The following is a 25307-nucleotide window of genomic DNA, read 5'->3' as shown; positions in this document are numbered from 1 at the left end:
AAAATTAGCACCCGTGAAATACATTACCGTGTATTAAAAATGTCATTTGTTAGAACCTGATAATCTTAATTAACAACCTTGGTATAAGCTATGTGGTCATCATAAGAAACATTAAGAACAGCCACATTGAACAAAAAATATTTCCTAAAGGTCAAAGTTCAAGGTCAATTGTCACCAATTCTGGTATTTAACACATCAACTTGAGGTTGTATCTACCCACATGCCAAATATCAAGTCTATCTTGAAAGAAAAATAAGTTAAAAAGAAAAAGCGTTGACATGATTTAAAATAGGCAGGTGGAGGAACAGGCAGATTGAAAGTACTAGGGCATCCGCAATATTTTGATACTAAATATGATTTTTGTAGGTTTTTACTTTACAGGAGCGTAGCTCCCCATATGGCAACACGCACGTCTGTGCACAACGGAGGAAAAAAAACAGTCTTCTATCAATCTCTTCGTAATGATGTTTATTCTGTAACATTGCAATTCCATTCACCATATATGGCGTTAAGAACTGATCTGTGGTAGCTGCATCATCTAGCAAAGCTGTTGTCCCTGAGTCACCTTACCCATATATTTCAAGTCTACGAGACTCTCAGTTAAATTCGGCCCAAGTTAAGATGAAATTACTAACAACAGAATGGAAAGATGTGAACAATTGTGCTTTCCCACCAAGGTAGACTTTTTTAAATATTCACGGAGTTGATTTCCAATGTAAAAATAATTTAAAAATGTGTCATTTTAATGATTTTACCCCATTCCACCACCTGAGGCACACAACCCAGTTGCTCTGTGGGCAGAGCGCCCTAGCCCCCGGCCAGGGTTCTGAGCGCTATTTAGTCGCCTTTTACACCCGGACCCGCACGGGGCATCTACGATGGACAATGACAGATTAGCAGCACTTGCGTTGATGCATATCCACTGGGAATTTCCAGTAGATTTAGGCAAAGTGATGGAGAAGTTTGTTTCTGCCAAGACACGGAGAGCAGATTTTGGACAGTCCTAAGTAACCAAATAATATTTGTACTTTGAGATACTCTTCTTAGGGGCCTGAAGACTTTTGGTAACACCCTAAAGTAATCAAATTGTCCGTCAATCTCACTGCCCTTCGTGCGATAACTCGAAAATAGAGAAATTTCTTTTAAAAAATGGTTATTCCAGCAGTAGTTTTTAGGTCTCATGAAATGGCGAGAATACAGGATTTTGCACCATCTACCCCAGAGCTTCTGGGGGCCTTGAGCGGCCCCAGACCCCGGCCGTAAGGCCACCTCTTCGAGGTGGGCAGGGTTGCTTCCCGACCCTGCGTGCATATCATTTAAAGCCAGCTACGCCCCCTGGTTTATATCTTCTCCAATAATTTTCTTTACCCTTTAAGAATAAAAAAAACAAAAAATAAACACAAACACAGGAGGTAAAAAACACCGATTTCTCAATTTCACACATCCACCAAATCTTGGTTACTTCCTTTTATTGTCATATTTTAAATGCCCAGCATGAACTGCTTTCTATTTACTATATAAGGGTGCATTTAATTTAATAGAAACAAGTCAGCTTGTAGAAAGTGTTATTTAAGGAAATACAGGGCATTGAAATGTGTTAAAACAAAGAGTCAAATATAAATCCTTGGTTAAAATTCAGGGTCAAATACTTTTTTCAGTCATTATTAGAACTTACGCATTTGCTATGTTTGATAGAGTTAAATACACACAGCTGAAAGACATTGGCTTAGATAAGGGTAATTACAGACTAAAGACATTGGCTTAGATAGGGGCAATTACAGACTAAAGACATTGGCTTAGATAGGGGCAATTACAGACTAAAGACATTGGCTTAGATAGGGGCAATTACAGACTAAAGACAATGGCTTAGATAGGGGCAATTACAGACTTTATACCTAATTTTGGATCTTCTTTTGCATGTCTCAGCCATTAAAACCATTTTTCAAGGGAAATTCTACAAAACAAAATGGCGGTCATATCTACACCTTCTTTAATTTTTTTTCAAAAATAATGTTTTGCAATTATAAGTTACTTATAGGACAATACCAGATGCACTTAAGTTTATATGTAAATTGCCAATATCACTTTCAGACGGTTTTGCGTGGTTTTCTCGTGGACAGCCTCTTAAGTGTTTTCTTTAAATACAACAACAACAAATAATATTTTATTAAAGTGTTCCCATCGTTTACATTACATGTTACACATCAATAAAAGAACATAGTTATCATAAGAGATGCCAGCCGATAACAGCTTACAAGACACTACAAAAAAAACAAACCACAGAAAGCAGATAAAAATGTTATATACTATAACACTTAAAACATTATACTAAATGAATGCATATTTTCGTCTATAAAACATTTTATGTACACAACTGGCTGTAATTGGAACCATTTATATATTTGATATTAAAATTCAAGTTTGTTATCGATATCTAAAAGGTATAAGTCCTTATTAAAGCCACAGGCATTGGTGAATAAATCGTCTCATAAATCTGAGTAAAAATTACATTCAAACAACAAGTGTTTCTCATCTTCAATACTATTATTGTTACAATACATACATAAACATTTCAACTTTGAGTTGCATTGAGCCAGATCTGAACAATGACAAATACAAAAAGATAAGAGAACATTTTAGAATTCCTCAATTCATTCGTTATAGTGTATCCATCTGCACCATGAAAACTGATTTATTCAACGGGTCATAGTTTTCCTTCCCACGTTTGTCTACCCGGACTTGACTTTTTATGAGCAACTCGGTGGGTGTTTCTAGAAAAACAGAGGACGCTTACCCTACCGGTGCACCTGGTCCATGTCTCAGTTTTTAGTGGAGTCCGAGTTGTTCATTTGCTTTTGTTACTTTGTATGTATGATTTTCGTTACTATATGTTCTTTGTTGTGTATGTCTGTTTTCCATGTCTGGTCTTTGTCCCTGGATTACATTCTTTTGATTACGGCTATAACCTTGGTTCCCTTGATTAATTTTTAAATCGTTGAAGAAAATTTTGATAACAATAGAACATTTTTTAAGTCCTGTTACTTCTATTTGCTATCGTTTTCTTGTCAGATAAAAGATAACTTGTATCACTGAGGGTGGAGTTTAAAAGTATAGAACAAAAATAGAACAAAGAACGGTTTCTAGATAACTACTGCAAATAATTTACATAAATAGGTGTTTTTAGTACTGTGCTGAGAAGTAAAAGCTTTGAAAGTGCTACTATATGTCTGAAAAGGAAATTATGTAAATGTGTACTGTTGAAGACAGCTAAGAGCTGGGAAAATGGTTTCATATCATAATACAAATTGTTGACATTTCCACGGTGAAATAACTGGTTTTATCTACAATACTTTACTTACACACTTCTTAGATTAGGACCAGTAAGAAATCCATTAGAAATCAAGTACATCTTGTTTCCTGTTAAAGCCCTGAAGGTACGAGAACACAATTGATATTCCCACAGAGCCTTTTTCAAATAAAAAAAATATACTGCTTCAAATAAAATGAAATTTTGGGAGCTGAATAAAACATCTTAAATTACCTCAAACTTCCATATAAAATAATAACTTTTATCAACATTTTTCAATTTTAGCTACCTAAACACAGAGACCACTCAAATTTGACCCAGAAAGGTTTTCAAAAGTAAAACAAGAGGCTCCCTGGAGCCTGAATTTCCCACTTGGTTGAATTTTGTCTTTCAAGGGTAGTACATTGAAGAAGAATTTCTATCATAGTTTTCAAGATATTAGCTGAAAACTGTAAACAAAAAAAAAAACAAAACAAAAAAAAACTCATTTTTCCCTTTTCAAGGGCAATAACTATTACAAGGAATTGTCTGACAAATTGAAAAAGGGCAATAACTCCAACATAGCTGAACTGATTAAAATGAAAATTTAACCACAGATAGATCTCATCATGCTGAACACTTTTCTCATGTCAGAATTAGGCTAAACTTAACGGTTTTAGATATACATCCGAAAAACTACTGTCTTACCCTTATGTTCTATTTTTAGTAACAGCAGCATGTTTTTCAACAGATCAGAAATCCACACAGCATTTCTATGCAAGATACCCCAAGGAACATTCATACCAAGTTTGGTTCAAATTGGTCAAGTAGTGTCAGAGGAGAAGTTTTGAAAAATTGTTAACAACGATGACGACGACGGACGCCTTTGGAAAGGTGAGCTAAAAATTGACCTTATTGACCTCACCAAAGCACACCTATACGAAATTGTTTTTAATTCAACACATTTATTAAATTATTTTCATTTTTCTTCTTTCATTTGAACCGAAGAAACTAAAGGTAAGGTTGTCTAAATAATTTTCTTGAAAAAATATCCTATTAAAATAGGAACTATATTCCTATACAATGCAAAGCTAAGGGCAGATAAATGTGATCTCGCACCTATTCGTTGTGGTTAAGTTCTGAAATTCAAAATAAAGAAGATTTTTCACAATTTTGATATATGTGCTATCATTCTGACAAGTCAAATCTAACAACTTTTGATCCAGCAAGTTGGATTCAAACACACCCATCATGATCCACCTTCTTATACCAGAAAAATGCAAAAATCTGAAAATGACCACTCATTTAAAAACTGCTCTAATTTTTTGTAAACAAAAGATTTTCTCAAAAACTAAAGTGGTAATTATTCTTAGATAATTATGTTATCAGAAATCAAATGTTTTTAACAAAAAAAACTAGTAAGAAAATTAGAATGAATACCTGATTCTTAATATGGTTAAGATATGGGAAAAAAATACAATAAATAAAAGTGAAATTTAAAGTACTTCTTTGATATAAAAAAATATAAAATTTTAATAAAAAAATTAAAGAAATGATACACAAACCAGAGACAATTCACAAATTGCTGACAAAATGATTATCTCTCTGTAAATAAATATTTTTCACAACAGCTGATTTGACCAAATACCCAAAGGCTCAGGATTTAGAAGTTCACAACTTGTTGGCCTTGCTCTACAGGACATTTGCATAATCCTATTTGAACTAATTTATTTGATAAAAGAAATAAATGACTTCATCCTGAGCCTTTCTAAGACTAAACAAACATCAACAGCATAAGACATTCCAATCTAAATTGTCAAAAGAACTGAAAAGTATATAATGTGGCCCTTAGAAAGCAAATATCACATCAAAATTTGGTGCCAAAACGGACTGCAAAAATATTCCAAAATGTTTGCTGATGATAATTCTCCACACAACAAATTTAAATTTGGTCTGAAGAGGAGGTCTACACCTGCTAATTCTCCACACAACAAAAGTAAAACTGGTCTGAAGAGGAAGTCTACACCTGATAATTCTTCACACAACAAAGGTAAAACTGGTCTGAAGAGAAGGTCTACACCTGCTAACTCTCCACACAACAAATGTAAAACTGGTCTGAAGAGGAGGTTTACACCTGGTAATTCTCAACACAACAAAGGTAAAACTGGTCTGAAGAGGAGGTCTAAACCTGGTAATTCTCCACAAAACAAAGGTAAAACTGGTCTGAAGAGGAGGTCTACACCTGCTAATTCTACACACAAAAAAGGTAAAACTGGTCTTCAGAGAAGGTCTACATCTGCTAATTCTCCACACAAAAAAGGTAAAACTGGTCTGAAGAGGAAGTCTACACCTGATAATTCTTCACACAACAAAGGTAAAACTAGTCTGAAGAGAAGGTCTACACCTGCTAACTCTCCACACAACAAATGTAAAACTGGTCTGAAGAGGAGGTCTACACCTAAGAATGTTGGATGGTACAAGAAGTCATACTCCATGGTTGAAATGTTTTGTGTTTGAGAATGCAGTTTCATCAGATGAAAATAATTCAAAAACTTACATCCCAATGAATTTGGCAGGTCACCAACAAGATGGTACACATATTGAAACTGACACAGAAGAACCACATACCATTGGCAACGACAGCTGATTCCAGTCAGGAAATGATGATGATCCTACTGTTGACAATTAGTGAAAGATGATCTTGTGACCATGTCAACTGAAAAGAGACGAGACACAGACAACATTCAGTTCAAATTCTGGCATCATTGATGAAGAACAGATGTTTTCTCTGTTTAATTCAGCATATGAGCAATACAGATTTACTCTATGTACCTGTAAGAAGTCTCAGTTGGAACCCTATACCATAAAGAAATGGGGTTGTGGTGCTATGTACAGACTTAAATGCAAGAACTGTTGGTTTGTGTTTAATGATGTAGTGAAGCTCTACAAAGAAATTGAAAACAACAAACTGGGACCGAATCCTTCAACTACAAATGTTGGAATGGCATCAGTGGGTTTAGACAGTCCAATAGGAAACAGGAAGACACAAGAGATTTAGGCTTGTTTGAATGTTTCACCACCTAACTTAAGTGGCATGCAGAGAAACTCAGACAGAGTAGCAGAGGAGATGATAGACCTGAATACAGAAGACATGAAAGAGAAAACAGAACTAGTAAAAGATGATAACAGAAGTAAAGGAAAGCTTGAAAATCTTATAGATTTGACACTAGATGGACAATATCCTGGTTCAAAACAGGGCTGAATGCTTCCCAGGCACATATGTTGGGGATAGAGCAAAACACAGACAGAAAATGCATTACTGTCGCTGTGTCCCAAAACCTCTTATGTTGGAAGGGAGCATAGTTACAAGGACTTTGTCTTGAAGTCATGTGTACTACAGGCCATAAACGATGTACTGCATCTCACAATAGATTGGCACCTGTGTCAGAATATGAGATGGGAAAGGATGTAGGGAGCCAGCTAGCACTACAGGGTATTTCAATTCAGTATGCTACTACTGATGGAGATGCTAGGTCAGCACAACAAGTTGAAGATGATATACAAGCCTTGGTCCCTTTGTGGGAAGTGCAGAGACTCACTGACCCAGTGCACCTGAGTCAACATTGATTTTGCCGAATTATTCCAAAAAGATTCTTAGTTGATGCAAAAAAAATTAAAATAAATAAAAATTACTTCCTTCTCCTAGCCTGCCACCACCCCCTCCCTTAATTTTCTCAGAAATAATTAAATCATTGTCTGTCATCCTGAGGGCTACTAAACATGGTGGCAATGGGGCAATGTGACCAACACATTCCCCTTTTGATTCACATGCCTGCCTACTGTTGTTAATGCTGTGAGGCTCATCAAATGGGCAACATTACTGAACCTAGTTTTGTGGCACAAGTGAGAACCATAAACTGTGGGTAAATAAGCTGATTGATGCTCTATCATGTATGCTAGCCTGTGTACATAAACTGATTTCTACCTGATGGCACCAGAAAATATACAAGTTATCATCCCATATTAGCCATTGTTGATGCTCCTGTCCATATAATACATTCACAGTTCTGTCCAAGAGCCGATTTATCTTGTAGTTTTTATATATTTCTGGTAAAATGCCATCATTTTTTCAGCAAAGGTGTGTAGGAATTTTCCCCTAAACTTCAATTAGAAACCACTTTTGACAAAAAAATTATTCCAAAGCTTACCCATTTATGATGGATTTTATTTCAGTGTAGGTAATGCCTTTGGGTACTGGAATATGTAGGCAGAAATTTTCTTGAAATTCCGTGAAATTCTAGCCATTTTGGGGAAATCTGATCAGATTTCTAATTTTTTTCAAATTTTTGGCAGTGTATTCTCTTCTGGTTAAATTCATGTTCTATGGTTACATGTATGTGATGTGAATTTTCAAATAGTTTTTCCTGGCAGAAATGGCTACACTCATTGTCCCTAAAAGATTTTTGATAGTCATTCCTGATGATCCTATGCCTTATCATGTAGGTAAGCCTGTGTGCCACCTCCCTTTTGTCCTCCCCATTTCACTACTTGGACCCCACAACCTGACTTGGACTTCCTTACCCCTATACATCCCTTAACATTGCCCATTACAACAGCCTTCTTTGAAAAACATTTTATTAATATCAGCCCAAAAAGCATTCATTTTCAAAAGAGAACGATCAAAGTCAAAGCTAAGCACCAAAAAACATTCATGTACCAAAAAAATTAAAGTGAAAGTACACATTCTCTATAGGCTACAAAGGTGCAATTATTTGTAATGCATTTTCCATATGGTAACTATGTAGTTTGAACATTAATTCTAAGAAAACCAAACAAATTAGGAGGAAATGGGTTCCTGAAACTAGAAAAGCATGGCTTTTATTTGCACTAAACAAAAAATGTAAATGATCATGTGGCAAAAGTTTAAGTAAAAATTTAAGTTTTTATGAACACTTGAAAATTCGGCACAAAATACACTGGAAAAAAAATGAAGCACCTGCATTTCATTTATGAGAAATCATTACAATCCTATAACAATTTATTAATTATTACTAAAATAACATCCATTATAAATGGGTAAAATATGAAATGAAAATAAATTTCAAGCCACATCCAACCAATCAGGTACCACCTTGTACTCAATACTCAGTACCATAATGGGATAAAAAAGTTCCCGGCAGAATGTAAACAAATATTTACACTATTGTATTCTATAGAAAACAAGAAGCGGTTCTGAATCAGTACTCAAGTTACCATTTAGAAAGCATATTTTATTACATGTAAAAGTACAAAAACCAAGTTAGGTGAAAATCTGTTAAAGTTTAGTCGAGATATTCCTTTTTCAGGTTGGAGAGTGATTTTGCGGCCTGTACTGAAAATTTTCCACAGAAACCAAAAATAAAAAATTAAAAATGGAAAAAATATCTTATAAAAATATCTTTGAATTTATTATGACTTATGTTTTTCAATAATTGAAGCAATACAAAAATTTCACGTTTATATTTATAAAAACTAGAGTAAGTTTAGATACGAGTATTACAAACATTTTGTCATCAGGTTAGCGCTAAATAAAGTTAGAATGATTTATTTGTGTTATCACGACTACCTAATTAATATACATAAATGATAACCGGAAGTAACACCCATTTACCATATATGGAAGTGCTACGTCATTGGTTCTCGATCTCCATTTTGGTGCATTGAAAATGTATACACGTGCCTGAAAAAAATTAATATATCTTCAAAGCTTGTATATATAATCTAGAGTGGTCCAATGATCTGTGTATGAGTCCGATAATAGTGTTTAGAAAGTAAGAAGACTAAAGTCCTTCTCGTTTTCTTTCAACTTTTCATTTTTGTACCCTATTTTTAGGACTTGTACAGGAGGGTGCAAATAAAATAGTGACACTGTGTGTATTGTTCTTCATTTGCAGATGGGTTATATCAATTAACAAGCCCGGTAAACTTAATTGTTGCCAAAAGGAAGCTTGGGCGGATTCTTTTATCTTTACATGGTTTGGCGCATCATGACACAGGTGTCGACGCAGGTGTATGACTTTGAGAACTGAAATATAATTGCATTTCTTTTGTCTTATGAATTTTGAAATAAAAAACAATTTACATGGAGAATTTTAGACAATACACAATGTATAATAGGCGACTCTAGGTGAGTTAAAGGGAGCATTAATTTCTAGTACAAACAATATTTTTTTTATAGGTCAGTTTAAATATATTTTAGCAAAACAGATTTGGAACATGAGGAAGCTTCAGCACGAAACCTTTATGGGTTTTCAAATAAAATTATCAAAAACCAATAAAAAATAAACGTGTTCGTATTATCCTGTAGTTGTACTTGCGGGGGAATGGTACACTTGTCAAAAGTAACATTCCACAAAAAGGGGTGAAATCAATATTTTCATTGTAGATCGAGATCGGAACAGTTTAAATCTTAGAATGTCGATTTAATTTACTTTCTGTAAAAAGTTCAATCAAACATGACAGAACATAATGAAGTATTTCTATGTAATCTTTGAAAAGAAGTGGTGTCGTCTCTCTGTGGAGTCAAGTCTTCACACATGTAAAAGTTAAATATTTATGTCATTGTTTATCATTTTCTTCTTAAAGTTGTTTAAATTGATACAACTGTAAGTATATATTCGCTGGCAAAACTTTCGATATTTTCACTCTCATTCGTAAAAATCATGTAAAAAGTGCAGAAGCCCCATGCATTTCAACCATTCGGTCTATGAATTGAGAACCAATGACGTAGCACGATCACGTGTCCACATGGCTAATTAAAATTTGTATGGCTTGGATCATTGTCGACTTTGAATCAATGTATCTTCAATTAAACGACGTAAGTGACTACAAGGGGCTTTTTTACGATATATATTAGGTGTAATAAAACCAAAAACCAAAAATGGCAAAAATATTTTTTTTGTGTCATGTCTCCTTTAAGGGTAGAATCCACCCTTCTACCAGTAAAAATACACAAAAATGGCAAAAATTTGGAAATTTTCCTTAAAACTTTCTAAATTAAGTGAAGTGAAGATGCACTTTCTAACTTTATCATTTAATTTTTATTTGCTGGTGATAAGAGGTACCAGAATGACAGCAACTAATTTTGCTTGTCATCATGATAACTATAGAAGAGCCATAAGATCATCAAATAGCATCTTTGAAGAATTTTTTATGTTTGTTCTCTATCATGTAAAGAGTGCAACGACTGAACTTTTCACATCAACTTGTACTGAAACAAAAACAAATAAAAAATAAACTTGCAAAAGAGCACACCAACACTTATCAAAGCTAAATAATCAGTCAATATTTCAAATTTATAAATTGTCAGGATTAAAAAAAAGAAATAAATAAACTTTTAAATCTGGGAATTTCCCTCACAACAAAGCAATAACTAAACTTTATACAGTGAAAAACAACTCAAAAACACCTAAATACATTAGACTTACAAGGAAAACTCATGAACTGGTTGTTTATGATCCATACACAGATCCTGAGGAGAAGGCAGAGCGGTCCAGTCTTGCAGCCAAGTTACTGCGACCAAAATCTAAATCTGTTCCTGTTGCTAGGAAATCTAAGAAAGGAGCTAAAAAAGGTAGGACATGTAATAATAAATAACGTAATTAACTTACAACCAAACAGTTTATTAATGTAGATTAAAAAAATATATATGCCATATGTGCACAATTTTCCCATTGTTTAGGATAATTTTTCTTAAAATTTGCAAATTTATTCCCAAGAACAGAAATCTTCGCACTTTATCTATTAATTAACCTTAATTAAAGTTATAAAGTATGAGAAATTTAACTGGAAATAAGAACAGTATACATAGATGCCCCCATTAAAAAATCTTTAAATTTAAGGGGGAGATAAATCGAAATTGCATTTGAAATAACTATAGTGTTAGTAGGACATTAAATATGGTTTCTTTTCTAATTTTCAGGTTGAATTCTGATTCCCACATTGTGTTGTGTCTTTTCAAAGCAGAGAACATATGGAATTATGCATTTAGAGAGCATAAGACAAAAAGTCCTGACTGTGATGGTATTCTACTCTATGATAAAGACAAAGAAGAAAAAAAGAGGTTTCTCATTAAGATTTCGACTTATTTGCACATCATGTACATGCTTTTCGAAGATGTATACACAGTATGAGGAACTTGAAACCGAAAGACCAGGGAAAAAAACCTTCAAAACTAACAATTGGTGTACTAGTTGGCCTAAGTCAGACTCCAAATGGTCCAACAAGCTTGCATAAAATCTTTCTAAGTGGCAATATTTCAACTTCAGCAGCCTCTAGCCTACAAAGAAGGGCAAATAAAGTATATAAAAACATTGTAAAAAAAAGACATGAAAAGAAGAAAGGAAGACTTAGTTGAAATAAACTGCCTACGAGGAAAGAAAAACCCACTGTGTATTAGTGTACAAATGGATGGCATATACAGCACCAGACCCTACTCAGTTGTTGGATGCACACTGTTCCAACCAGCTAAACAGGTTTTCTATACATCAGCTGAAAAAGTAACTAAAACAAGAGGCTCCCAGAAGCCTGAATCGCTCACCTAGATGAATTTTGTCTTTCAAGGGCAATAAATTTAACAAGAAGTTGTTCAACAATTTTGATGCAAGAAGACTTTGGTAGGACTATCATAAGGAACATTTCAGCAATTGAAAGTTTCTTTCTATCTATCATAGTTTTCAAGATATTGGCTGAAAACTGTAAGAAAAACCTGTAATTTGTCCCCTTTCAAGGGCAATAACTCTTATAAGGAGTCATCTGACAACTTTTATGCCTGAAGACTTTTGTAGTCCAAAAAATAAGGATCATTTCAGCTATTGAAAGAATTTGGTCAAATCTAACAGTTTTAGAAATATATACGAAAAAATTACTGTCTGACTTCTATGTTCTATTTTTAGTAACGACAGCCATGTTTTTTGACGAATCAAAAATCCCCAAATCAGTTCTATGCAGGATATCCCTAGCAACATTCTTACCAAGTTTGGTTTCAATTGGTAAAGTAGTGTCAGAGGAGAAGATTTTTGAAAGAAATAACATAAAAAATAGCAAAAAACTTTGAAAAAGGGCAATAACTCCAACATGGCTTAATGGATTAAAATGAAAATTTGACCACAGATATATCTCATTATGCTGAACACTTTTATAAATGTGTCAGAATTTAGCTGAACCTAACGGTTTTGGAGATATATGCGAAAAACTATAGTCTTACTCCTATGTTCTATTTTTAGTAAAGGCGGCCATGTTTTTTGATGGATCAAAAATCCCTACTATAGTTCTATGCAGGATACCCCAAGTAACATTCATACCAAGTTTTGTTCCAATTGCTCAAGTAGTGTCTGAGGAGAATAGTTTTGAAAAATTGTTGACGACAATGACAGACGACGACAGACGCCAATGATGGTAATAGCTCACATGGCCTTTGGCCAGGTGACCTACAAACATAATATAGTTAATTTGGTTGACAAAAATAACCTCTGTTCAGAACATTCTACACTAGATGTTGATAATGACTCAGGCCAACTTCACTCTGAATGTACTGATGAATGTAATGCTAATATTCCAATGTTGAAGGGCATCAGTGATGAATACGCTTGGACCAGGGAGTGCATTGAAGACCTTTTAAAAGACAACACAGAAGTAGACTACTTAGTAACTGACCAAGACAGTTCAGCTTACAGAGCTGCAGTTGATTTGTATGAGGAGGGAAAATCAAAAACTGAGCCTCAGCATCTCATTGACATTTGTCAGAAAATGTGCAAAAAAATGTGAAAAAAAGACAAAAGCCTCCTAAAAATCTTGCCAGAACGGACAAAAAAGCAACGCCAAAAGCTTCTGAATAACTTTTCAATAGACTTGACATAAAGGAGTAATTCTGCACTTGCTGTAGGTACTAAGCAATTTGGAGTAATTTGTGAGAGAGTTAAATCAAAGATGCCTCATCCAGTTGATGCAGTTATCCAATACTACATGGGAAAATATGACTTATGTAAGAAACATTCTTTTGTATGTGGCAAGTGTGAGTGGCTCAAGAAGAGAAGTTTACTACAAAAGACATTCAAAATCATACATACTCATGAAAATATGGAGTATGTTTGTGTTGCAGTAAATAAGCGCCACGGACCAAAATCACTTGAGAAGACCAGGCTTAATATGAACACTAACTTTGTCAAAAATGTTAATCGTAGCATAAAGCATTCCTTACCTTCAAACGTAACATACAATAAAAACTATTCTGGAAGGGCGCACTCAGCTATCCATAGTTTAAATTTTGGTCCAGGTGAATCCATCGCTGAGCTGTACAGTGCCTTTCATTGTGAAATTCCAATAGGGAGTACAGCATACCAGGCTCTATAAAGTGTAGGGAGTACAGCATACCAGGCTCTATAAAGTGTAGGGAGTACAGCATACCAGGCTCTATAAAGTGTGCAGAAATTATACATTTTATAAAAGTGGCATAAACAAGCAATTGAATACAAGAACTATAAAAATGAAAAATGTGAAAAACTGTATGAAAAACTGAGTGAAATTATTGCTCATGAGAAAAACATGCTACTGAAAAGTGAAAAAAAGAACAAAAACCTTCACAAAACAAACACATGGACCGTTCCTACGGTGTAAAAAGCAAGAAAAGGAGAATTTCTGTGAGGAAATAGTTTATTATAAACATATATTAATAGTATATCAATAAAATTACATATTAAACAGTATGGTTTGTGGGATATGAGCAGTGGCCTTGATTTTTGCAGTGTATTCTTTCCTGGTTAAATTCCTATTGTTCTATATGGATATGTGATCTGAATTTACAAATAGTTTTTCATGGCAGAAAGAGCTGCACTCATTGTCCCTGGAAGATTCTTGAAAGTCATTCCTGATGATCATATGCCTTATCATGTAGGCAAGCCTGTGGCCAGTCTCCCTCTTGTCCTCCCCATTTCAATACTTGGACCCCATAACCTGCCTTGGACTTCTTTGCCCCTATCCATTCAATGCATCCCTTAACATTGCCCATTAAAACAGCCTTCTTTGAAAAACATTTCATTAATAAGAGCCCAAAAATCATTCACTTTGAAAAGAGAACGATGAAAGTCACCACAGAGTTTGCAGGAAAGCTAAGCACCAAAAAATATTCATGTACCAAAAAAAAGGAAGGGAAAGTACACATTTTCTATAGGATACAACAGTGCAATTATTTGTAATGCATTTTCCATAAGGTACCTATGTAATTTGAAAATTAATTCTAAGAAAACCAAACAAATTAGGAGGAAATGGGTTTCAATTCCTGATACTAGTAAAGCACGACGAGGTACATTTTGATTTTGTATGAAGCTAGAACTATGAAGCTATGATGATAAACATGGCACCGATCAGCAGCTTAATGTGGCGAAGTGATATATAATTATGCAAATCATATGGGAATATAAAGTACTGAAATTGTGAGTGCAAGTAGTCGCTAACAATATTAGTGACTTAAAAACAGAAGTGACTGTCAACAATGTTACAACTCACACATGAGTGACAGTACTGGGCAGAGATCATGTAAATGTTACAACTTACACATGAGTGATAGTACTGGATAGATTCTGTAAATGTTACATCTTACATGATTGATAGTACCTGGCAGAGATCCTGTAAATGTTACAACTTACACATGAGCGATAGTGACTGGCAGAGATCATGTAAATGTTGTCAATTTCTACACTGTTATACATCAGATTACCAAGAAAAAAATACCAATCGGTGTGGCTAAGTGATCTTATTGTCAAATACTATAAGTACAAAAAATTAATGGCAACTTAAATTTTTTCCATTTTCCCTCTAATTTTTTTTATCTTAGGCAAAAGTAATCATATTTGAAATACCTACCTCTGATACAAATCTAATAGAATAAAGTCAGTTTTAAATGTCTCAATAGAATATTGTATAAGTGGGTATTTTTAAAGAGACTGTCCATTTAGAAACCGGACAATCCCTATGATCTGGACGGCACAGAATTTTTTGTTCCAACATACTTTTTTAAAAAATTAACAATTGATGGCTCAGAAAATGATATTAATGTTCCCCAAGAAAGCAACAAAATTTTGCACTCAATAAAAGAGTTATCTCCTTTTTTCCATGAATTTCAATACTTTCTATTTAATCTTTTTCTATCTAACCATTGTGGTTAATTAAAAACCAACATTCAGCTTTGAAAAAGGATGAGTTTGTGATATGAAATAGTTGAACATTTTTTGGAGACAAAATTTGTCACAAATAAAATTTTTAAAAAATTTACACAAAAACTAAAAAAAATAAACAACCTTCTAACTTACTAATACACTGTGAGTATGGACAAGGGTATCCAGTACAGTAAACATCCTCTGTTTTTTTTTTTTCTTAAAACACGTCTTGTTGCTCATATGATTTCAAATCTGGGCAAAAACAAAATCAAAAGTGTTCATTGGTATAAGTGTTCAATGGCTTTAAGAAGGCCTAAACTAGACACTGCCCCTAACAGAATTAATACCCCGCAGCCTCCTGTCAAGTTCATGAAGTTTTTCACAAAATCTAATTCAATTTCTAATAATTGATTATTAGGGACAAATGCATTTTTGCATCAGAAATATTAAATTGGTGATTTGCAATTTAAGTAACATAAATTTCACGACAAATACTGAAGTATCCCAGTACTAGATTGTATAATGTATAGTGAAACCTCAACAATTTAATTTCATACATTCTTTTTAAGGTATGGGTTGCAGTATACAAGAGTGGTGATTTTTTTACTTGTAAACATTGAGGCTTTGAGAGTATAATTGTACCAACAAAGATAATCAATAGTGAGTTGCAGACTATGTTATTGCCCAGTCAGCAAAATTAGATTACTTTATACATTCATGTGTGTGTGTGTGTGTGTGTGTGTTCTTGTGCATAAGCATAAGACATGTGTTTTTCTGTATGTCTGTATCAAGCAATTACTCTTATACACCAAAGGACATGTGCGTGGGAGAATGTTTGTAATCTTTAACAACATACATATTGTACATAATGCATAGTATGATATTACACCAATCCAAAAGGGACTCTTTCTAAGTACAACTATGATAAGTTTACCATTCTCTTGTATTATTTCATGTGCTAGTTTCATTGAAGTTATTATAAAAGCTTTGTTTCATTAAACTTTTATGCAATCAAACTAACCAATACAAACATATAAAAACACTATCTATACATGTACATGTTATAACCTAAAACAAAACTTAGGGTTCACATAACACACACAAAACAAACAAAAATTGCAATACACTCTAAATATCTCTGGCTTCATGGGGCCACTCATACCAACCTACATGTGCGAAAAACTTAAACTACAAATACAAATATTATACTGAGATACTTAAACATAACTCTGTGGTAGATCCAACAGAGGACTGAGATACTATGTACATAATGACAACCGACAATGATAACCAATGATTTGCTTAACTAGATGAATAGCTAATTATGGAAGCGGTAACATACATATGTGTAGTATACGTATCATGCATTCTAAAGGAAGATGCTGGCATTAACTCATGTAAATTCTGGATTGTGATGGATTTAAAATACTCAATATTTCTTTAATTACCCTTAAGGTAAAGTGTGCAAATTTAAATAAAATAAAATGGTAATAATTCAGGAATGCCTGTCTATCCATTAATATCCTCAATTATGTGATGCACACAACAGGTTTTGAGGTTGTGTAAACTATAAGAGCATTACATCCTTGTAACACTAAAATACAATAAGTTAGCATTTAAAAAGTTTGTGATGTCACTGTCATACACATGAAGCAAAAAAAAATAGATGAAAAATAACTTTCTTTATGTAATCAGTCATTTTAAACTTAAAATGATTTTTTTATAATACTACCTATGTACATGTATGTACATTAACATTCATGTATCATTGAGCTATCAGGACCCAAACACGGGTATATCTAGTCTAACTTTTTATTTCAGATGAGCCATTTATAGTTGTCAGAAGAATTGAAACCAGATTGATGTCCTTGTATAATGTGGACGCTACTACATGTGTTTTAATCTTAACACTGTGATGTAAAACACAAACACAGATACATGTACTGTAGTATAGTGCTTTGATTTAGAACCTTTGAAATTGTATTAGTACAAACACTTGAGCATAAATGTAGAATTACTGTCAAACCATTATACATGCTTTGTTTCTACATCAATACACTTTACAAATGATATATGGAGTCTTGCTTAAACCATTTAAGAGGAAACATTTTAAGTCCAGCTTTTCTATTATACTTTAATTGGAAAAAAAATTCTAAATCCAACTTTCCGAATATTTTCTAAGTGTCAAAAATTCTAAGTCCAATTTTCCGAACATTTTCCAAGTTAAAAAAGTTCTAAAGTTCAACTTTCCAAATGTTTTCCATGTGAAATAAGTTCCTACTTTCCAAATATTTTCCGAACATTTTATGAACAAAAAAATTGTCTAAGTCCTCACTTTCAAAACTATTTCCAAATAATACATTCAGAATTCCAAACTTAAAGCTCAGAATTCTAAGTAAAGTTCGGAATCTCTTGCTATGGGGAACCATGTACATATGGGGACCAGTGTGGACACATGATTCATGATGGACACAATTTTTGTGGGGGATTGATTTAGCACTTTTGACACACAATTTTGCTGCCATTCTAAAACACTCAACTACAATGTATCCATCTGCACCATGAAAATTAATATGTTCAACGTGTCATAGTTTACCTTTCCTTTTTCGTCTACCCTGACTTGACTTTTTATAAGCAACTTGGCGGGTGTTTCTAGAAAAGCTGAGGACACTTACCCTACCTGTGCACCTGGTCCATGCTCCCAGTTTCAAGTGGAGTTCGAGTTGCTCATTTACTTTTTTTACTATGTATGTACTATTTTAGTTACTTTATGTCCTTTCTTGTGTTTGTCTGTTTTCCATGTCTAGCTTTTGTCTCTGGATTACATTCTTTTGATTTCCACTAGAATCTTGGTTCCCTTGATTACTCTTCCAAATAGAAATCAGTACTATTTTTTTTTTTGACAACACAATGCCAGAATATGACTGCAAGTTTATTTTACCATAAATTCCTGACAAAAGCATACATCTCTATGGTAATTTAACACTTCATTACAATCCAGCAAGTCATTAAGGAGGAGTTGTGGACAAAGCATTTGACCCATGAATTGATTTTAAAAAAATGCCAACTGCCATCATTTCAACAAATTTTGCCAAAACATAAAATCCTGACAATATGCATATTCAATAGGGTAATTCAACATGCCACCAAGCTTCAAAACAATCCTACAAGTCACTGAGGAGGAGTTGTGGACAATGCATCAGACCAAAGTCATTGAGGAGGAGTTGTGGACAATGCATCAGACCAAAGTCATTGAGGAGGAGTTGTGGACAATGCATCAGACCAAAGTCATTGAGGAGGAGTTGTGGACAATGCATCAGACCAAAGTCATTGAGGAGGAGTTGTGGACAATGCATCAGACCAAAGTCATTGAGGAGGAGTTGTGGACAATACATCAGACCAAAGATTTGCTCAAGTCTTTCAGCCATCATTTCTACTATTTTTGCTCAAACCAATTCTTGACAGCATGAAAATCTCCATGTGGTTATATTTCATCCCATAAAGTTTCATAAAATGCAGCAAGCTGCTTAGAAAACAACTGTGAAAAGACAGACAGAAGCACAGACTGGGTGAAACCTATATAAAAACAAACTTGGTTTGCAGGAGGTATAAAAGAAAGAAACAGAAGAGCAAAGGGCATTGAACAAATGGCCCAGGCGTCCCTTTAATAAAGTTGTGATTTTTTTAAAAGTAATTTTTGAAAATGCCAAAACATGAAAAACACTTAGAAAGGAATCCGTTTGTATACTTTAATATAAATGATGTAACACAATATGTTATTCAATATAAATCGTAACACAATATGTTATTCAATATAAATCGTAACACAATATGTTATTCAATATAAATTGTAACACAATGTGTTATTAAGTATTGTATTATATAAACAAGTGACTGTAATTCCTATTTTTCTGTTCTGTGTTATAATGAAAACTGATATCCAACTTAATCTGTAAATCTCAGGATTCACTACTGACCTATCCTTCTCATACAGTTAAGTTATTTGAGTTGTACTTATGTACTTCTTCGTCTAAGAATCAGGCAAAATGTGTATATAAGATGTGGCACATGAAGGAAAAAAACAGAGATGTTATTACATTAACCAAGTATGTATACCTTGTCTGGTCAATTAGTCCCATGTTCAATTTGTCCCAACCAATTTGTCCCATTTTTTTTTGCCAATTCATCCCAGTTTTGGACAATGTGTCCCACTTAATCAACCTTGAATTTGAATCATTTTATTTTTAAAGATATGAAATAAAATGATAGATGAATTTGTATAAAACACCTTGATAAATTCCATAACCACATTAGTAATTAATTAGTAAAAGTTGACTCATTCATAGCACCACATATATAAACTGTTTGTTTATTGTCCTACATTGACTTGTCAAGACATCCACACAGCTATATTAGCATACGTTAACTGTCACTCCAACATGTGTCATTTAATTATATTCTATGAATGTAATTTATGCCAAAACTATAATCTAAGATGGGACAATACACAATAAAAAAAGCATTTTTGGCACTTCAACATCTGTTCTTTGTTTTAGAAAGCATACACTGACAGATAGTATTTCTATCAGTTTGCAAAAGCACTCACAATGACATTATAATTTTATGAATAAACTTTAAATAGGGTAACAACAATATTACCAAACACTAATCTGATTCCATTGTGGCCTGAATATACCAGTGGTGATTATGCATGCTATTGTCATAATCAGTAAATCAGCGTTCATATCAGCACAAAGAAAATTTACGAAAAAAAAAAAACAAACAAAACAATCATTACTCTTTGTTTTAGAAGAAAATGTGTATTTTTCAACCAAGGCCTGATATCTAAAAAAAGTATTTTGTAAGAGACCTTTTAAGATGCACTTCAGGTGTCTGTTGTCAAATTCAAGATGCAGGTCCAGAAAGATGCAGAACAAGCTGCTTCTGTAGTCTCCTTTATCTTGCGCTCTGGTGGATATACTGACAGTAACAATTTACTACCAAAAGAAGGCTTGTTGATGAACAATACATCATTAATATATTTGTATGTAAAGTTAAAGGTTTTAGCATCTTTTAAATTTTTATTTTTTACGAGATTCTTAAGATATTCAGTCTAGTATGAAAATAAGAACAAATCGGCTGGAGAGGAGCACAGTTAATGCCCATTGGAATGCCAAAAATGTGACAAATGTTATTAATGAGGAAATCAAGCATATCACAAACCTGCTTTTCTGTGTAGCACACTTTGTCCTCTTGCGATGTTTTAGAAGAATATGTGAATTTGTAACAAAGAACAACATAATTTTTACGCCTCAAATAATCGTCAAATTGCAAAAATATGGGATGAAAGGAAAACACAGTGATCAAATTCAAACGTATCTTAACACAATCTATTGTTGTAAATTGTTAAGATTAAACTCTTTGATTTATTTTTAAATTCATCCTTCTGATTACGAATGAGTGTGAAATGACATTTAATATGCACATGAGTAAATATGTCATGCATCGTGGCATGTAGTGTGTCAGTTTGCAAAATATTCAGGTTCAATGACAGTTTACATGGAACACCTGGATGAATTAACACAAAACATCCAACATACTGCACAACTGAACTACAAACAACTAGCTGGCCTTTCCCAGTTTCTAAATTTTCTAGTCGAAATTCAATTTAAAGGTTTCTGGTCGAAACTGTCAAATCATTTAAATATGATATATTAGAAATACCTTAAAAGTGGACGAAACTATCTGCATTTAAAATAAGTAATGGGATATGTCAGTGGGACTATTTTTCTGTAGTAGTGTAGGATAATTTCAGATGCTAACAGGCTTTAAAAATCTAAAGACTCTGGAGACTGCTATATTACTTCTGATCTGCTGTCTAAATTGATAAAAATCACAACTTCTCATCTGGTTTTTCTAGTTTTGTACAAAACAAAAATCCAAAATATTTCCCGTTTTTAAATTATAAATTGCAAGAGAGCAAAACAAAAAAAAACAAAAACCAAACTTCTGGTCTGGTAAAACATTATATCCTTAAACAAAAACCATTTCTAAAATTATGGGACGAACTGACCTGGGCAAAATGGAATTGGGACAAATTGACCAAAAATAGGACAAATTGGAATTGGGAAAAATTGACCTGTATCTTTTTATACCCTATAACCTCCAGAAACAACCATCAAAGTGTTTGTAAAATTTGTCTTTTTAAGATATTGATAGGTAAAATTTAGTTGAAATGCACTGTGGAAAATAGCGGGAACATTTTCCTAAACTTTTTCCTTATATAAGCAGTCAAAAAATGTCTACTTCACAGATGCTACAGGATATATTTGAATAGCTTTGCAGTTGTTTTGTACATGTATTGAATATATTTGAGGCAAAAAAGACCAAATTGAGGAATATGATGTGCCACCCATTGCCTGATTCTTATACAGAATGGTACTTAAGTCATTGATGTTATACTATTATTCTCTATAGTCCTGCAACCAAGCAAAATTATAAAAAAATAAAAATCATCAACATTGTATCAGCTGGATTATCTCCCATTAAAAAATGTTAAACTTTACAGAATCTCTGATGACAGCTTTGAAAATGAAGTTGAAAGGAATATGTTACGATTTCATCTCCATTTCTTCTTCATAAGTAGATAGCAGATTATGTTGAACATTAATTTAAGGAGGTAGAGCTAGGGTAAGGGACATAACTCTTGAAATCAGTGATATGTTTTAATCCTATCCAATTTTACCAAACCCTATCAAGCTTTCATTTTGAACAGAATGAAATCAGTCCAAGTTACTTTGATGCTTACATGAGATTGATGTAAAATGCTGCATACAAACATTCCAATGATTTTAAGAGCTAAGTCCCTTACCCTAGGTCTACCTCATTAAAAAAAACAAATCATATACAAAATTTCAAAACAAAAAATTGTTCAACCTGCTTTGTATAAACTTACAAGTTGGTAAGACTGGTCAGGTTTGCAAAAGTATGTTCCAGTATGTTAAAGGCAGAGCAGAATTTGACAGATCTGAAGTGGAAGAAGTTTTTCATTACTATATAACATCCTAGACAGTCAATAAAGGCATATTAGATGCAAGACTAAAAGCTACAAGAAATCTTTTTTATATACCATAATTATTTGGATTGTTTTCAATAATTCTTCACAAGAAATTAAAAACATATGTCATGAGGAATCCTTAAGTATTACAAGATGTACTTTCTATCCAATAAATGGTTAAGACCTAAAAAAAGAATGCAACACTTAATACAACCTTTTCCTTAACCTATCAACCCTTTTATTTATGGACTCCATGAAAAAAATTCTTATAATGCTAAGTTACATATTACTCTACTCTATACTTACATTTCTGTTGTTTCAACATTTTCAAAAGAAATCTCTGGAAATGGGTCACATACCTACAAAGAACCACATCTATAATGTGTATTTACGTACAGTTATGGTTAGAGCATTGATTTGGAATTATAATTAGGTATTTTGGGAATTATCAAAATATTTGAGTTTCCTTTCCCCATCTGCTAAAACAACTGTGAACAAATAACTTTCCTTTCCAGAAAACATTCACTTAAATTATTTATGAACAAAGGTACATTTGTACCTCTCAATTGTTTATATCAATCTTAAATATAGCAACTTACAATGAGAATGTTCTATAAATATTCTGTGAAGGCTACAATAAATTGAATTCAGTTTTTAGGAAGGAATTCATTTTTGTACAAGAAAAACCTGACAATCAAGTATCTGTGAATTTTATACATGTACATGTATGTAAATGAGGTTTAACCAACAAATCAGAATCATTTAAATGAATAATACAGTGTAATGTACACATGAAAAAAAACACTTATTTGAAAATATACAGAAACTGTATATTTTGTTCAGTATATACTTTCTCATGTTGAAATAGTGAAATGCTAAGTTTTCATTGATTTGAAAAGTAATTACATGTGTCTAGGAATAAAACACTATGTAGTAGCCAATTCATTCCATCAATTTAAGAACTATGTCACTGATCATTATACCTTGATTATGTCAATTTGCCTCCTCCCCTTTACAAAAAGACCAATCTAATAAAAATTAACAAGACAAGGCAAGGTTTACTGAAATCCACAGAGACAGTACTACTTAGTGACTGAATGGAACAACTGATTGGTCAAATTTTAATTAGATTTAAAAAATGATTACACACCATTATTAATGATTCACTCTTCACAAAAACCCTCTACAGAATCTTGATATGACTGGAGGGTATTTTACATTAATAACAACTTAGAACTGGGGAAATTTGGTTTCCGGGAATAAGAAAAAAAATTAAGGGATTTTCTGCCGGATGAAAAATACTGATGGAATCAACGGTAAGTATGATATAGCCACAATTGTACTGCAAGAAAATGTATAGATAAGTATTGAAATAGCAGACATGAATGTACACCTACATATGATATGATGAAAAATGTTGTTTCTCTACTATCGGGTTAGATGATGCTGCTGGAACTGGAATGCAAGAATTATGCAGGAAAATTATAAATATAATCGAAGACGGTTTAGTTTCCGCAACCTCATCCCAGTTGGCATAGCAAAATTACAAAAACGTCCAAACATGGCAGCATAGTCATCACAACAATAGAACCTTACCTTACCTTGCCTATGGGTCAAAACCCTCTTCAAAAAGGACCCGCAGTTACTAACTATAAGGTGCTGGTGCTCTGTACAGTGTGTGTTGGTGTATTTCATATTTGTCTGTTTACATATGTACATTTATAACTCAATTCCCATCATCATTAATACGGTGGATATCCGTTACGGATACTTTTCGGTCAATTTACGTTCCGTCATTTCTTTTTGCACAGGAAACGAGTATTTTCAGCGTTACACGAGGTAAGTGACACCAGCCTGCTAAAAAAAACCCAAAATATTAAAAGATTTATTCAAATATCAAGTTTTCAGGTATTCCACGGAACTTTTGAATATTTTGAGCATAAATTGTATTTAAATTTTAAGTGTGTATTTTCCAGGTTTTTTCACGGCAAGCTTTTTAACATTCATATCGTATCTCAAAATCTGCCACTGAATATAATGAATAATGAATGAATAAATAATTTATTAAAGTGCAACCTGAATTTTCCATGTTCAAATACATAGATTACAGATATATTTTTAGCCAGCCAGATAGGCTTACGAAGCACTGTCATATGTACACATTAAGTTAAGTAGAAAATGAGGGTTCTATAAATTTAACGTCATTTGTTATAGGTGAAATAAGTTTGAATAAGCAAGTTTTTATATAACACCACGTCGTATATCTAAACAGTCTATGATATAGTTTGCAACAATTTTGGAATTATTCGTCAGCAGTTCTTTTAGCGCATCTAAAGGAGAGTCAAAATTTATGAAAGATAGTTGTTGTATAAGTTCATTTCGCCTAATTGCGTAACCAGAGCACAAAAGTAGGAAGTGGTTTTCGTCTACAATGAGGTTAGAGTTACACACTTAGCAGAATCTACGGTCTAACGGAATATTGCGATAGCGGCCTTGTTCCACTTCTAATGTACTGGAGTCCATCCAATATCACCTGTTATTGCTGGAATCGGTGAGGTTTTCCCAACACCTAAGAAAGTACGAATAGCCCGATACTGAAGTCTTTCTAATACATCATATCGTTTCAAACCCCAAACGCCTGACGCATAGTCCATTACGGGGATGACGGTATTTTCGTATATCTTTGCGAATGTAACATAGTCCATGTTACCCATATGAAGATATTTGGAGGTTAACGATCCAAGTGCCCTGCTAGCCGCAACTGAGAGTTCTT

General features: G+C 33.4%; 1 long non-coding RNA gene across 8 annotated transcripts; it reads right to left on the bottom strand.

Annotated features, from left to right (window-relative positions):
• Positions 1-2151: 2151 nt before the first annotated feature.
• LOC148598978 (uncharacterized) lies at positions 2152-24011 on the bottom strand. Of its 8 annotated transcripts, none has more exons than XR_015918519.1 (8): positions 23932-24011; positions 22841-22893; positions 22433-22504; positions 13524-13735; positions 10753-10889; positions 5844-6002; positions 3360-4425; positions 2152-2261 (listed from the first exon to the last, which is right to left on the bottom strand). It is a non-coding gene; the product is annotated as an uncharacterized LOC148598978 (long non-coding RNA). The 8 variants fall into 8 exon arrangements; XR_015918516.1 differs by adding an exon at positions 23134-23165 and having other exon boundaries at positions 2152-4425; positions 23932-24008; XR_015918513.1 differs by having other exon boundaries at positions 2152-4425.
• Between the last annotated feature and the right edge of the window lie 1296 nt (positions 24012-25307).

The sequence above is a fragment of the Perna viridis genome, chromosome 14, assembly GCF_037379345.1.
Source record: "Perna viridis isolate PV_CMFRI_1.1 ecotype Kerala chromosome 14, ASM3737934v1, whole genome shotgun sequence".
Classification (NCBI taxonomy): Eukaryota; Metazoa; Mollusca; class Bivalvia; order Mytilida; family Mytilidae; genus Perna; species Perna viridis.
Note: the sequence above shows the minus strand (reverse complement) of the source record. Positions and strands in the feature narration are given on the sequence as shown.